This window comes from Pleurodeles waltl, chromosome 4_1 (assembly GCF_031143425.1).
Source record: "Pleurodeles waltl isolate 20211129_DDA chromosome 4_1, aPleWal1.hap1.20221129, whole genome shotgun sequence".
Taxonomy (NCBI): domain Eukaryota; kingdom Metazoa; phylum Chordata; class Amphibia; order Caudata; family Salamandridae; genus Pleurodeles; species Pleurodeles waltl.
Window position 1 is genome coordinate 930,135,665 of NC_090442.1, and position 17,498 is coordinate 930,153,162.

Below are 17,498 nucleotides of genomic sequence, written 5' to 3' on the forward strand. Positions count from 1 at the left end.
CACTGTGTTTGTCACCACCCCTTCCAAGACACACAAACGCAGGCAGACACCCACCCAACAGACATCCACCTCACAACAGCCTACAGCACCTGCACCTTCACCCAATGACAGCACACCTGACTCTCCTACAACCACATCCTCTTCCTCCACTTCCATCTCCACTTCTCCTACCTTTTACCTTGGCCCTAAAAAAGTTTTCCTGGCTAATCTTGACCTCTTCCCCTCCGATGACCTACCCCCTCCATCTGCAAAGAGTCCCAAGAGCACCACAGCCACCACCAGCCCAACTTCGGGTGTCACTGTTGTGCATGGGTTCTGGAGCCCACCCTTTGCCAGCAGTGACACCTCCATCATCAGCAAGGACACATCCAGCCCCCCCCCCCGGCAAGAGGACCAGGAAACACAAGGGCCGCCGTGCGAAGACTGACACGGCTGCCCCCAAGGAGCAGAGTTCGCCCACTTCACCAGCCACAACGTCTAGGGGAGGCAAGGGCCCGAGAGCCCCATCTAAGGAGCGTAAGGGCAGCAGGGCGGAGACGTCAGCCAGCAGGAGCGCGGAGCAGGTGGGCCCCACATGCCACATCCCAGCTGTAAAGGAGGACACCAAAGGGCCCAGGACTCCGTCACCGAAGGGCCCAGGAACATCACGGCCGGAGGGCGTCTGAGCACGGAGTCCAGGCCAGGTCTGGCTCCCTTGAACCTACTGGATGTGCACCGCTGAACAGGGCCCGCCGTGCAGAAGAGCACCGCTGAACAGGGCCCGCCGTGAAGATAGGCACCGCTGAACAGGGCCCGCCGTGCAGAAGAGCACCGCTGAACAGGGCCCGCCGTGAAGATAGGCACCGCTGAACAGGGCCCGCCGTGCAGAAGAGCACCACTGAACAGGGCCCGCCGTGAAGATAGGCACCGCTGAACAGGGCCCGCTGTGCAGAAGAGCACCGCTGAACAGGGCCCGCCGTGCAGAAGAGCACCGCTGAACAGGGCCCGCCGTGAAGATAGGCACCGCTGAACAGGGCCCGCCGTGCAGAAGAGCACCGCTGAACAGGGCCCGCCGTGAAGATAGGCACCGCTGAACAGGGCCCGCCGTGCAGAAGAGCACTGCTGAACAGGGCCCGCCGTGAAGATAGGCACCGCTGAACAGGGCCCGCCGTGCAGAAGAGCACCGCTGAACAGGGCCCGCCGTGCAGAAGGGCACCGCTCCGCTGGGCCCTTCCTGTCAAGCACCGCTCCGCTGGGCCCCGCCGTCTCAAGCACCGCTCCGCTGGGCCCTTCCTGTCAAGCACCGCTCTGCTGGGCCCCGCCGTCTCAAGCACCGCTCCGCTGGGCCCCGCCGTCTCAAGCACCGCTCCGCTGGGCCCCTTCTTCTCAAGCACCGCTCCGCTGGGCCCTTCCTGTCAAGCACCGCTCCGCTGGGCCCCGCCGTCTCAAGCACCGCTCCGCTGGGCCCCTTCTTCTCAAGCACTGCTCTGCTGGGCCCTTCCTGTCAAGCACCGCTCCGCTGGGCCCCGCCGTCTCAAGCACCGCTCCGCTGGGCCCCGCCGTCTCAAGCACCGCTCCGCTGGGCCCTTCCTGTCAAGCACCGCTCCGCTGGGCCCCGCCGTCTCAAGCACCGCTCCGCTGGGCCCTTCCTGTCAAGCACCGCTCCGCTGGGCCCCGCCGTCTCAAGCACCGCTCCGCTGGGTCCTTCCTGTCAAGCACCGCTCCGCTGGGCCCCGCCGTCTCAAGCACCGCTCCGCTGGGCCCTTCCTGTCAAGCACCGCTCCGCTGGGCCCCGCCGTCTCAAGCACCGCTCCGCTGGGCCCTTCCTGTCAAGCACCGCTCTGCTGGGCCCCGCCGTCTCAAGCACCGCTCCGCTGGGCCCCTTCTTCTCAAGCACCGCTCCGCTGGGCCCTTCCTGTCAAGCACCGCTCCGCTGGGCCCCACCGTCTCAAGCACTGTTTATGGTTCACTGTGCCCACCATTTCTCCTCCTTGACCAGTGGAGACTGTTATCCACTTGAGAGACTGTGGCTTTGCACTCCCCAGGATGGAACAGTGGGCAACCCACCCACTGTAGAGACTTGAGAGACTGTGGCTTTGCACTCCCCAGGATGACAGAGTGGGCAACCCACCCACTGTAGAGACTTGAGAGACTGTGGCTTTGCACTCCCCAGGATGGCTCAGTGGGCAACCCACCCACTGTAGAGACTTGAGAGACTGTGGCTTTGCACTCCCCAGGATGGTACAGTGGGCAACCCACCCACTGTAGAGACTTGAGAGACTGTGGCTTTGCACTCCCCAGGATGGTACAGTGGGCAACCCACCCACTGTAGAGACTTGAGAGACTGTGGCTTTGCACTCCCCAGGATGGCAGAGTGGGCAACCCACCCACTGTAGAGACTTGAGAGACTGTGGCTTTGCACTCCCCAGGATGGCACAGTGGGCATGGTGGCCCCTTTGTGGATCTTGCGTCGTGGACTCATGTGGCTGTGGTGCCCCCCCCTTCCCTTCCCCCTGAGGTGCCTGTAGTATTTTCATCAGATGCCCCTGCAGTGTTCTCTCCAAAGGACTCAGGTCTCCTGTGTGGGCTTTGCCCTTGTGTTGCTACACTGTAGCCCACGGACTGTTCCATTTGACTTGGATGTAGCGGACTAATTGCCTCGGTTCTCCATGGCAGTGTGTATAGTATTATTTTGTTATGGATATTTTGCATAGTTGCCGATACATCTCAGAGTCTATTTTTTATATAAAAATTTGGTTCACAATTTAATTATGTCTTTGCATTTTTCAGGGGGGTTTGGGTGGTGTCACTGTGCATTGTTGCTCTGCATTGGTGTGTACATAGTTTGGGGGGGTGGGGGTCGCATATGTGTGTGCGCCCGTAACCTTTCCTCCTCCCCCCTCCCGTGTGTCGTAGGTGCAGTACTCACCATTGTCGTCTGCGCCGGAGTTCGTACTCGTGGTAGATGAGCAGGTAGACGAGTGCAGGTAGGATGTTTAATTTGGGTTCCATGCTGTCCTCCGTACTCGTGGAGTGTGTTTTGGTGAGCGTTTTCCCGTCCGTAGTCTGTTTCCGCCGTGTTTTTATCGGCGGGGCTCCCGCCCCGGAAAAGGTGGCGGATTGGTGAGTTGTGATACTGTGGGCGGTACATTGTCTGCCGCCTGCCTGTTGGCGGTGACCGCCGCGCTGTTTGTCTGTACCGCGGTGGCGGTCGGAGTGTTAATGTGGCGGGCTGTGTTGGCGGTTGCCGCCAGGGTCAGAATTCCATTTTTTGGACCGCCGGCCTGTTGGCGGGTTGGCCGCCGCTTTATCACCGACCGCCAGGGTTAGAATCACCCCCTAAGTGTCTCTGGTGCCTCTCAAAACGTGACACACCAGCAGCGCACAGGGCTTGTAAATCGGCCCCTAAATGCCAGAGCTTAAGTTGTCCTCAGAAATCTGCTTGCACCGCTGCGAAATATCAGGGTTGCCTAAACCTAAATTATCTCATTTAGAGTTTGAAGTTAGCCTCTTTCATCCACAATCATACTTTCCCTGCTGTTTTACCTTCATCCCTGTTATCTCAATTTTTCACTTATTTCTCTTTATTCTTCTTTTCCCTTATGGCCTCTTTGTTTAATCATTCTTGGTTAATGTCCGATGACTAAAAATAAGCCACAATCCCTTAAAAAGAGAGCCGGAGGGTCTCACCTGCAAACACAGGCTCAAATTAAGCTTTGGAATGCTGGAACCACAAATTCCTGTATACTGATATCCTTCCCATACTTAGTATCTGGCTGCAGGGACACCTGCTCTTTGGCACATTCGGGCTACTTTGTTCTTCCTTTTTGAAGAGTGAAATTCCTCAAATTACAACTCTAATATTTTAAGTAAAAACCGTATCCACCGTTCCTCTGTTCCCGAATCTGTCAGCGCCATTTTTCCTCGTTTACAGTTCAAGTACTTCTTCAACTAATAGACGTTCGGGAGTGCCATGTCAACTTAAACTGCTGTGCACATGCATGTTTCATAAGGAAAACCATTGTAAATAATATGCGCTTTCGCATTATATTTAGAATGCTTAATGATGAAGTAGTGGCATACATTGTTTTATAGGTCATATGAAGATAAATAATGTGTCCTGGCTAGTGATGGGGCTGGTGATAAGTGAAAGGATGATAAGTTCAGTTTGCGTGAAATATCAAGTTATCATGCTAATAAGCCGAGACACAAGGCAGCATATTTATACTCTGTTTGTGCCGGATGCGCGTAATTTTTTGTACGCGAATCCGGCGAATATGTAACTTCATATTTATATTTTGACGCTAGACCCGTCTAGATTCAAAATATTGGAGTTAATGTCATTTTTTTTTACCGTGAAAACCTACCTCGTGTCAACGAGATGCAAGGTAGGGGTCCCTGGGATAAAAATGACTATAAGGCCCTAGCGCCTTATTTATCTTCCCGTGCAAAAATCATGCACGGGAGGAGGAGGGCCTTAAATAATGGTGCTAAACTTGCTTAGTGTCATTATAAAACGCTTGGGTCAGGGCAGGCGTTAGGGGACCTCTGGGCTCATTTCCATGATCAGAGACCATGGAAGCAGCCCACAGGGGCCCTTCCCTGGCCCCAGGGACACCCCTACCCCACCATCCACCCCACCTGGAGGACACCTAAGGATGAGGGGACCCATCCCAGGTAAAAAAAAAAAAAAAAAATTTTAAAGTGCCATAGGGGGCCTAACTTGGGCCCCCCTACATGGCACTGTGCCCAATGGCCACGCCCATGTCCCTTGGGCGTGGCCATTGGGCTGGGGGGGCATGACTCCTGTCTTTACTAAGACAGGAGTCATGTCCATGGGGGTTGTGCATCAAAATAATGACGCTAGTCAGGTTACAGTCATTTTTCTGACTCTAAACTGACTAGCGCCATTCTTTGACACACAACCTCCTGTTTCCCCTACGCCTCCCCCACCCAGTTAGCTTCATTTATTTTGACGCTAATCAGGTCATACCGCCGGCTAGCGTCATTCCTTAAATATGATGCCCGGCTGGCGTCCAGGAATGGCGCTAACCGGCGGTAAACGTTTTGACGTAAACCTGCGCTAATGCAGGTTTGCGTCAAAAATTATAAATCGGGGCCAAGGTGTTGTGCATGCACCCCAGCAAACAATCATTCATCTCCCCCTTCAATACTTGACTAAAATAAGACATGAGGGCCTCCTGCAGATGCATACAATTCTCTATAAGGGTGAAACCTGCCACACAATATGCATGGTTTGCTTGGGTCATATGAACTCCTGGTTTAGCTTATTGCTCTTAAGGTTTGGAATTTACCAATAAAAAACATTAAAAATAATGTATGTGCCACACCTTTAGAAGATAATGTTTTTTCTCATCTAACTCCAGACCACATTGTTTATGGTCACCCTTAACAGGACTGCAGATTTCGTCCCTGTTATGAGACCTTTACAAACAATTCTATTTTTTCTGGCACCAACATGAAAATAAAAAATATTTGGGTTTGTCGCACACTATATTTAGTTGGACTGGTGTGACACAGTGGCAGCACGCTTTGGTGATATATGGATAATACACACTATTGCTAAGAATATAACTTTTCTTATAAAAGATTGATTTCTAAGGGAAATAGGAAGACCATGAACATGGTCATCAAATCTGTAGAGAGGTATATTCCCATATCTTTTGTCTGTAAAATGGAGTCGACAATCCCAGCATTGTTAACCTAGATGTTTTTCATCAGACAGGTTTTTCATCAAAGAGTGGATTATCGGCTTCTCCTTATGTCCAAAGAAAAAAACACATCACTACCCGAATAGAGACGAAACATTCTTTTGCATGTCTTGGCGCCAGACTTCGTGACTTGAATGTAGATTAAACACTGCATGACATTTATTTTGTTATATCTGGAAAAAGGAATTTCGTTGGGGGAGAATGACGTTTCTCCAGAGTTTTTGCAGGATGCCCTTAATTCCTGCACATAAATCAGGATTATGAATCTGTACAGTAGTAGGCATTTAAAATCATCTTTTTTGTCTGGGTTTTTTTTTATCCATTTGATTACCATTTCTGTCAGGTAAGTTTAGGAGTTAGAAGCCTACACAAATCTACACCTTACATTCTGTCATAAATGTGCTGGGTGTGCATCGAGAACTTGCATTTTCGAGGTATATGTTGACACCCTTGCCACCTTTAGTTAATTGTCAGGTTTCCTTTAAAGGGACCTAGCTACACCCAAGACATAATGGATGTGTCTTGCCAACAAGAATGTTTTGACCAACCTTGTGGCATCAGTGCACGGGGACCACTTGGGCGAATGATTCTGCTGAAATCCAAGTGCAGCCTTAAAAAGAGCTAACCTTGAACTTTTGGGGGTCAAAAGACTTCGTGTTAGGAGAGTGTAAAGATTTTGCCCTAGTTGTGAATAGTCATTATTAGAAGTCGGCTTTAAAATGCCTTTGAGATTCAGGCCCAGGAAACAGAAATGGGGACCAGTGGGCTGCAGCTACAATTGTCCCTAAAACAATTCTGGTGTAAGACCTGTTTCCGTTTTCCAAAGGGCATATTTCTCTGGCCATGTGAATTTTTATCCTCATCTTGAGGTAGCTGAAGACAGTTGTCTTCTGGTACCTTGTGGGAGCCCAGCGAAAACCTTGGATAAAGAAATAGGTGCCCAATTGTTGGATAAAGACATCAAGGTAGCAGGAGAGATCTACATCCACCGCCTGAACGCACATTTACAATTTTGTGCAATTCACAAACGTTGCCAGGGGTATGTCTGAAAAGCCGTGTTAATAGCAGGATTGATCTGAACTAGCTGGAATGTCATGTGACATCTCCTGCGGGCTCCTATTCCCATAGTGTGGTACACGGAAAACGGAGCCCACTGTGCAAATGTACAGTTATTTTATCTTCTTCTCTCTCTGGAAACATGTTTTCTATATGAGATTAGCAGTTCCTTATACCCAAAGTAATCTGGAGGTTATCCATTTTTCTTCCCATCCTGGACAAGAAGTTATTCCACCTAAGGGTACATTTCTGGCCATTTCCAAGGTGGGAATGGATCAGACCAGGGTTTATGAATACCCACAGATGTACTAGTTTTTCTTGAGTAAATACTGTGGGCCCAATTTTGCATTCTTGCTTTCTTGAGTTGGAAGGTAATTCCAGTGCTAAGTCGGAGACAATTGTACATCACATGGATCACACTCAGTTATCCAAGCTGTGTTTTACATGTTTCCTATTAGAAGTATCTAGTATGAGTTTTACTAGGCCACTTCGAAATTTGAATTACACTTCTGAAATCTGCGAAATTTGAAAATTTCACATTATATAAACTTTGCAATTTTTCACAGTACGCAATTTCATGCCCTTTTTTTGCTTGCAGAAGACTAGTTCAAATATAACTTTTGTTGTCAAGAACATTTTCTGCTCGAACTAATATCCTGCTTGTGTCTCGTGTAACTGTTTTATGTGAGCTAGGGCCCTGAGTGAAACATTACACACGATGCTAGCAAACCACATTATGTGCAATTAGCATAATGTGTTATGTAACCTTTTTATGTAATTTGTGAGAATTAAGTGGCTTCACTCATCAGCCATTTATACTTTTCTTTCGTACATGAGAAGTGTATAAGGAGTAGCCTCTTAAGCGCGCTTGTCATTCCATATCCAGGCTGGAGTTGATAATACAAGTTCCAGAACTGTAAACAATTATGGTCCATGATTACCCTGAATAGAAAAAAACTCTGAGTAAGCAACAACGGGGATACCTTGATGAAGCAGAAAATGAAGGTTTTGATTTATTAACGCATAAACGTAGTGCTGAAATAATCATGTGTGATATTAACCGAACTAATAAAGATTGTACGGGGACAAAATGTGCCCTCAGAGTAGTTTGCCATCATTTATACGCGTGCTTTATATAACGTGGTGTATTAGAATTGCGCTAATCCGACATAATCATAAACGTGTGCTACGAATTGCTTATTTGAAATGCCTTAGCTTAGCATTACTTTAGCGGAGGCTTTGGCCTAGTTGCCTGGTCTCACGGTTTAGATGTTTGTATTTTTCCACTGTGCTATTAAACGTGTATTTCTGCTTGAAGCTGTATTTTTCCACAGAAACTGTTCACGTGCTTATCTTAAAGTTAGTGCCAGCCTGGCATATTTTCTCTTTAATTCAAGGTCGACTTGCAGGTGCGGACAATGGAGGCTCTGAGAGTAAGCTAATCGAGAGACAATGTTGCAAATTACGTACCCATCTCCAAGGATAATGTATGCTTAAGTAAAAGCTTGAGAACTGTCGTTTTTGATTGGTCAATTTGAAGCTAACCTATGAACCCACCAATGGAGACCCTACTGGACTTGAACTGTTGTCTATAAAACCCAGGTGTACGAGAGGAAAGCGCTCTCGATCTTCGGACATCCCGCCATTTTGACTTCGTAGCTACTATGACCCATTTTGCTGCGACGCCATTTTGAGAGACTTTGATGCTTTCTCTAGTCGAGAGAAAGAGACTTTAATGATTCTTGCCCTAGAGACTTTAACTTTGATTTGCCCCTTTGCATGAAGTAGTAGCCTTACTTTGCCGCCGTGAGGCAATTGCCCCGTTCACCCCTGCCCCTTTGTCCCGTCCTATGCTGATCGAGAAACGGTACCCGTGAGACGAAGACTTCATTGATTGCTGATCAGAATTGGTAATTATGAAAGGAAACTGTAAAATTGCATTGTGTTTCTTTTAGGTAACCAACTGCTGATTTTGATAAGGACCCTAGCTAGGAGTTTTCCAAATTGATGTTGCCAAATTGTTTTTGCATGAAGTCCCACATGCTGATGCTAATTTGAGGTAAGACGAGGATTCCACGTGTCGCACGATGCAGTTGGAGATCTTGTTATGCTGACTAAATGTACGCAATTAGCCCATTACAGATTATCGTATTAGTGCTTTGCATTGCCATTATCGAATGCCTTGTGATTCAAATGCTACATAGATTACACTTGTTTCGACGATATGGACAGCTATTAATGTTCATTTATGTTTATCATTTGGTGTTGAGACACATCTATATCGTGCTAGCTTTGTTAATATAGGGAATTAAATTCACTAACTTTGCAATAAACTGGTGTGGTTATTCCTGACTGAAAGGTCAGGGCTCGCCGAAATGTATTCTGGATTAATTGTTAAGTGTTATGTTGTTCAAGGTGTTGCTTATGTTCGTTATTGATTATCGATTTAAGGTGATTGATCGATTAAGAGTACAGAGAGTTCCCACTAAGTCAAAAGATTCATCGGCCTAAAGAGCGTCCGAACGCAGGTAAATTGTTAACACGTTCCGCTCTATCAGTAGATGGTAGCAGAGGACGGTTACGTCTTTTGGGACCCTGTACCATTAGAGTACATGGTGTCGAATTAACGGTTACGCATTTGAGGCCTCATTCGGAAAGTTGAATTAGATTTTCTTGGATGAAAATAATTGACAAGATGATGATGGGCTAGGTCCACCGCGACTTTCCCGGGATCTCGGAGCTTGCGAATGGAGAGAACGGAGATGTGGAAACAGCGTTGGCGGTACTAGTGATGGTATGAGTGAAGTTAGGGTTTTGCGCTTGCACAGCTTATTGCCGCAGAGTGTGTGAAAAGGTTGTGAGGATTTTTCTTTAAGGATAGCGGAGGCGCGACTCCGAGTGTAGAAGTAGAGAAGTCGTCGAACTTCATGGAGATAGCGGAGGTGCGGCTCCGAGTGTGAGAGTAGGGAAGTCGTCGAACTTCATGTGCGTCTGGCGCTTTGTGAATAAAAAAGGTCCACGTGGTTGTTGTTGCTGAGACGGGCCCTGCGAGGTCAAGAGACTCCGGAGTATGTTGATCCATGTTGTGGTCTGGGCGGTTTAGTAGGTTGATCGGGCGTGGTCAACGAGTGGGTAAGTGTATTAGGGAGTGATAGGAACTTCGACTTCGGGCTTTGACAAGATTCTAAGTGCACTAGAACAGATCATTGACAAGTTGAGAGTAGGTCTGCGGGTCAGATTTGCTTGCGAATGTGGGGACTGAGAAAGACCGAATAGCGGCCGAGGCTGGTGAAAGAGATCGAATAGTGGCCGAGGTTAGTGAAAAGTCCCTAAAGTCCTGAAGCGACTGTGTTACCCTTCCTGTAGTAAACCGACAGATCTGTTTTAGTTTTGGTAGCTCGCGATACATGCAAAAAGTTGTTACGGGAGGAACTGAGTGAAGGAGGATTAGCCGCGAGGCTTTGTCAGCCGCAGTGTGTGTGAGTGTGACGTCACTAAGAGCCGTGCTGGGATAGGTTGGTTGGAGAGAAGGGTCGCGCACGGATTGGACGCAGTCCGTGGCACTCGATTGGAAGGGGAAAGGCAGGTGAAGAGTATTCCGGGAATTAAAGTCACCTATTGATTACAAATTTGTGGAATAACAGTGACCTATTGATTATAAACTTTGTGAATTAAAAGACGAGAAAATGAAATTCCTTAAAGCATTCAGGAGCGCGATGAAGGGAGAGTCATACATTAAAGCGAGCGTAGGAGAGGAAACGCCGCCCGAGGGTACACCAGCTTACATTGTAATGGAGGAAAAAGGGGTAGCTCCGTGTCTTTGGCTAAAGCAATGGCACAAGTGGACAGAGAAACATGGGAGCGTAGCATTCCCGATACATGGGACATTCAATGTAAGGGTCCTAGAGAATTTGAGATTCACGATGTATGACATGAAGGTGCCTCCAAGGCCAGCACAGTTTGAGGCTCTAGCAATCTGGGAACTCATGGCTAGACAGCAACAGAAAAACAAGTTTGAAACAAGGATGAGGAAGGTAGAAAAGACACTAGCGGATGCTAGGTGGGATAATGCGCAGAAGGTGTGGAGGTCAGATGTATTGCAGGGAATAAAATTGTTCCCCGCAATTACTAAGGATGAAGAGGAGACAGGTAAGAAAGCTACCTGTAAGACAGACAGGAAGTGTTCCAAGGACAGAGAGGACGAGGAAAAGTTGAGAAGAGAAGAGGAGTTAGAGGATGAGGAGTTGATAATGCAATTGCTGAACGACCGTCCACCACCTTATGCAGAGAATGGACAAGGTCCAAGTACCAGTTCTGCCCCTCCGGCATCGGTACAGAACAGTGAAACGCAGAGTCCAGGAGCACCATCGGGATCTAAGGACCCAAGTTTACTGCTCACCCCACAGATACCGCAGGTCAGGAGAATGTATCCAGATGTGCCCGTGTTGAAACCAGCAGAACATTATCAGCCGCAGATGCCAGGGTACTACAGCAGTGACAACAATGGAGGGATGATTCTAGATCCAACCGTAAGGGGCGTACAGAATGGTTACAACCCAACAATGGCACAAGCTGAATCAACTCAGTTTATGATGCCTCAAAAGCAGATGCAGGGAGGGAACGCTCATGCTCAAATGACGGGGAGTCAGATGGGCATGCCGGCAATGATGACCCATAATATGGGGATGAACATGCCTCAGAATATGGGAAATGGACAGAATCCAGATGCAATATCACTGCCCATTACCGTAGGTCCAGTGGTACCTTTGTATAGTCAGCCTAACTTAGGTATGAGCAGTCAGGGACCAATGCTGCAGAATGGGGCGGAAAGAAGGTGCATAGAAAACACTCCAGGGATAACTCCGATAGCGACTCAGCCAACTGGGTCTGGGTCCTTGATGGAGTTTAGTCCCGTATGCGCTCAGTCAACACTGGTGAGGTCGAGCCCCCCACTGATAATACCATTAACATCGAACACTGAAAAGTTGCCGCAACCATCGATGGCAGTCGATGTGAATGCTACCCTGATGGGAGTAAATGCGCAACAGTTGACACAGTGGTTCAACAGTCTAAATTCCACACAAAGTTCAGACAGTGGGAAGGGAGACGATTACTTGAGCAGGATGAGGCTGAACATGGAAGCACAAGAATTGGTGGAAGGGAATATGGGTGTGAACAGGTTAGAATCCTACACGGAAGAGGAGTTGAGGTATCTATGTCCAAAGATCACGAAAGAGGTAAACAAGGTACATAAAAGTTTGCAGGAAGTAGCAGACAGGAACGGGATTGACATAGGCAAGACGAAACACTTGAGCAGGAGCTATAGGTTGGATTTTGGGACCACAGATTTTGAACACATGAGATCAGCAGGCATGAAGGCACACCTTAGAGAATTGTTGCAGAGTGCCCAAGTGTGGAGGTGTTTAGACAAGTGGGAAAGCCGATGGGTAAAGAGGAAGGATAAGAGGAGGGACAGTGCCACAGAGCACAATGAGAAAAGACCGCAGAGCAGCGAGACCGTAACCATGTTACCAATGAGGGAGACAGCAGGGGGAAAATTAGTACATGTACCATGGCACAGGAGCGATATTCAGTCTTTTACGAATGATTTTCCCAAACTGAGGGAGAAGCCGATCGAATGGTATCAACAGACTGATAGGTTTGTGAAGCTTGCCAAATGTCTCTGGGAAGACCTGAACACTTTATTCGAGATTGTGGTTCCGGCAGATTTGTGGGAGGATTGCAAAAGAGCTGTAGGTTGGCCGACAAGTGAACCAGAGAGAGACAGAGAGACGGGTGCACCATCACCTATGGTGATGTGTCTGTACTATAAGGTGATTGAGCATTTGAAGACGAAGGTTGCCGCGAAAAATGTGGATTGGCAGAAAATTGATCGAACTGCCCAAGAGGCTAAAGAATCGATTCATAGTTACTATGAGAGGTTGTTGAAGGCGTTCAAGAATTACAGTGGCACGGAAGCAATCGAGGCGAAGGATATGCTTCATTTTGTGTTCAGATTTGTGGAAGGGCTGAGACCAGAGATAAGTCAGATGATAAAATCGCATTTGATCTGCTGGCAGTCGAAACCGATTGATGAAGTCTTGACTTATGCGAAATACTGTAGCGACGAAATTGAGGTGAAACAGAAAAAGCTGAAAGAGAAGGTGATGATGATGCAGCTTAAGGCGGCTCAGACAGGCTTGCAAGGTCTGCAAGGACTGCAAGGGTTGCCAGGGATGCAAGGGTTCCAACAGCAGGTACCGCAACCGCAGCCGCAGTTGCAGGGAAACATGGCGTTTCAGCAACAGCAGCCGCAGTTGCAAGGAAACATGGCGTTTCAGCCACAGGCCAGAGGCAGAGGAGGTTTTGTGAATAATGGTCCGGATTTGAACACTGTTGTGACGGGTGTGCAGGCAATGAAGAAGGTGATGCCGTGTCACGCGTGCGGAAACGTAGGTCATTGGAAACGCGAGTGTCCGATGGTGGTGCAAGAAGGTGCAGGTGCAGGTGTAGGTGTTGGTCAGCAAAACAGTGATGTCAATGCATTTCAGACAATGAGAGGACCAAAAATGAGAGGTCCAAACCCAAATTTTCAGACCATAAATCAATTGCAGGGATTACAACCTATGCAGCCGCAGCAGATGCAGATGCCCCGTGTGCAGATGACGCAAATGCAGCCGATGCAACAGCAGTTACCTATGGTACCTAATCAGCAAATGCAAATACCTTTGGCACCAATGAGTCAGCAGCAAGTGATGGTTCATCCACAGGTAACGGGTCAGGTAATGAGCACAAACGGCACAGTACAACAGTTCCCATTACACAGTGAGAGTGGAATAAACAATGTATGGGAGAGTGAAAGCTCAGAAGAGGAAGGAGATTGTGTGCTTGCGGCATCTCTAGAAGTTGATCAAAGGGGTCCGCACGTAGAAGGAAGAGTAATGGGTCATCGTGTCTCATTCTTGGTTGACACGGGAGCCACACGTTCAACTGTTAAGAGCAGTGAAGTACCAAATTTGCCACTCTCAGGGATGGACAGTTCAAGTGGTGGGAGTAGCAAACAGGCATCTGACGAACCCAATAACAGATCCGGTACCAGTCAACATTGGTAACTATCAAGGGGTACATCAGTTTGTGGTATGTGACTCAAGCCCGATAGCACTGTTAGGAAGAGACCTATTGTGCAAATTGGGTTGTTCGATAATGTGTTAGAACGAGGGAATAACAATACAGACGAGCAGTGATGGGGAAGAAGAGGACAGTGTAGAGGGTGATGAGATGGAAACAGTTGACGAAGAGTATCCTCTGATTTGTCTTTTACCGATGATAACTGAAGAAGATATCCCAGCAGAATTACGGGAAACAGTCGGAAAGGAAGTGTGGGACATGACAGGGAAAGAGGTGGGATTGATGAAAGGAGTAGAACCAGTGAAAGTGATGGTGAAGCCCAATGCGATCTTTCCCCAGACCCCACAATACCACATGCCACAAGATACCCTCATGAAAGTTGCCCAACTTATTGACGAATTCGTAAAGCAGGGAGTACTGAAAGAAGTATTAAGCAGCCCATGTAATTCACCGATAATGGGACTAATAAAGCCAAGTGGGAAAGTCCGACTTGTACAGGATTTGAGAAAAATAAATGACATCATAATCAAGTGCTGCCCTGTCGTACCGAATCCGGCTGTGATAATGTTTCAGATCCCTTGCGAAGCTGAGTGGTTCTCAGTCATCGATTTGTCACAAGCATTCTTTTCTGTGCCTCTTCATGAGGACAGCCAATTCCTCTTTTGTTTCAAATTCCTAGACAGAGTATACAGTTGGTGTCGAATTCCTCAAGGGTTCTCTGAGTCACCGTCAATATTCAATCAAGTTCTAAAGAAAGATTTGGAAGAAGTAGAATTGCCATTCGAGTCAACCTTAGTACAGTACATTGACGACTTACTGGTTGCATCAAAGACAGAAAGTGGCTGCACAGCCGATACCATTGCTCTGTTGAACCATTTGGGAGGGAATGGACACAAGGTGTCTCCTTCCAAACTGCAGTTCTGTCAGAAGAAAGTGAAATACTTGGGTCACCAGATAGAGAAAGGATCACGGAGAATAATGAAGGAAAGAATTACAAGTGTACTTCAAATGAGTCCGCCAAAGACAAGGAAGGAGGTGAGGAAGTTTTTGGGAATGGTGGGATATTGTCGCCAGTGGATTCCCAACTTCTCGACTCTAGCGAAGCCTTTGCTGAAATTGACCCAGAAGGATGCCTTGGATCAGATCGAACTGAAAGGGGATGAGATGGATGCTTTTGTTGAATTGAAAGAGTGCATGTGCAGGGCTCCAGCTTTAGGTATGCCTGATTACACGAAGCCTTTCACATTGTTCTGCCATGAACGTGATGCATGTTCTTTGTCTGTCTTGACTCAAGCCCATGGTGGCGTAAACAGACCAGTAGCGTATTTTTCAGCTAATTTGGATCCGGTTGCAGCAGCACTCCCAGGGTGTTTGCTCGCCGTAGCAGCAGTTGGTATCAGCCTCACTCAGAGTGAAGGAATAGTGATGGGACACCCAGTAACAGTCATGGTCCCTCACTCAGTTGAGATACTTTTGACCCGCTCCCGAACGCAGCACATGACTGGAGCAAGACTCACAAGGTATGAAACGACTATTCTGGGCTCACCGAATGTGCAGCTGAAAAGGTGCACTACGTTGAATCCAGCTACCTTGCTTCCTGGAGAAAATGCTGAAATTGAGAACGCTGAAGACGTCGAGCATAACTGCCTTCAGGTGACTGAATTTTGCACAAAACCCCGACCGGACATCAAGGATACAAAACTTGATGAAAATGACCAAATTCTTTTTGTTGATGGTTCATGTCTAAGAGATGGGATGGGAATTTTGAAAGCAGGATATGCTGTATGTACTGTAACAGGGGTCTTGGAAGCGGGATGGCTTCAAGGAGTCTATTCTGCACAAGTAGCAGAACTTGTAGCCCTTACTAGAGCATGTCAATTGTCTGCATTGATGAAAGTCACCATTTACACTGATAGCCAATACGGGTTTGGGATTGTGCATGACTTTGGACAACTATGGTCACAGAGAGGTTTCCTGACTTCTTCAGGATCCCCAGTGAAAAATGGGGAGAGAATAAGGGAGTTGTTACATGCCATTCAAGTGCCAGCTGAAGTTGCAGTGGTAAAGTGCAGTGCTCACACGAAAGGACAGGACTATGGGCCTCATTATGACCCTGGCGGGCGGCGGAGGCCGCCCGCCAGGATCCCGCCCTCCAAATTACCGCGCCGCGGTCAAAAGACCGCGGCGGGTATTACGAGTTTTCCCCTGGGCTGGCGGGCGGTTCCAGTAAAACCGCCCGCCAGCCCAGGGGAAAACGACCTTCCCACGAGGATGCCGGCTCGTAATCGAGCCGGCGGAGTGGGAAGGTGCGACGGGTGCAGTGGCACCCGTCGCGTATTTCAGTGTCTGCAAGGCAGACACTGAAATACTTTTCGGGGCCCTCTTACGGGGGCCCCTGCCGTGCCCATGCCATTGGCATGGGCACGGCAGGGGCCCCCAGGGGCCCCGCGACCCCCCCTACCGCCATCCTGTTCATGGCGGCTTTCCCGCCATGAACTGGATGGCGGTAGGGGGGGTCAGAATCCTCATGGCTGCGGAGCGCGCTCCGCAGCCATGGAGGATTCCAAAGAGCAGCGGAAAGTCAGCGGGAGACCGCTGACTTTCCGCTTCTGACCGCGGCTGAACCGCCGCGGTCAGAATGCTCATTGGAGCACCGCCAGCCTGTCGGCGGTGCTCCCGTGGTCGGTGGCCGCCAGGGTCAGAATGACCCTCTATGTGTCTCTGGGAAATGCATATGCAGATCAAGTCGCAAGATTTTGTGCTTTGAACTGTATATTGCTAAGGGATGATTGGAATACAATAAGTGAACCAGAACTCGAACCAGCTGAAGCATATGCCTTGAAGGTCGTAGATACAATAGAAGAACTAAAAGCACTACAGAATAATGTCAGGGAGGATGAAAGAGATTCCTGGATTAAATCACAATGTATAAAGAGACAAGACGAGCTATGGGTTTCACATGAGGGAAAATTTGTTTTGCCAAATAGTCTCTTATCACAGCTTGCGCGGTTCTATCATGGGCAAGCTCACCTAGGGAGAGATGCCATGATAAGATTGTTCAAAACCGATTGGTTTAACCCCAGATTTCGTCAAGCTGCAGAAGCAGTTTGCCATCGATGTGTCACTTGCCAGCAGATGAACCCAGGAAAGGGGACAGTTGTGAACGCGAGCCACATTGGTAGGGCAAGCGGTCCTTTTAGCCGTATGCAGATGGACTTCATTGAGATGCCTGTGCATGGAGGTTTAAGATATGTATTGGTGGTTGTGTGTATTTTTAGTCATTGGATTGAGGCATACCCCACACGTAGAAACAACAGCCTTACAGTTGCCAAGCTATTATTGAGGGAGTTAATACCACGTTTCGGATTCACGATCTCTTTAGAATCAGATAGGGGAAGTCACTTCAACAACGAGGTGATAAAGTTACTCTGCGAAGCACTGAACATTGAGCAAAAGCTGCACTGTAGCTATCGCCCTGAAGCATCAGGACTGGTGGAGCAGATGAATGGTAAGCTGAAATCGAGAATGGCAAAAATATGTGCATCGACAAATTTGAAATGGCCTGACGCATTGCCCTTAGTGCTAATGTCAATGAGAAACACT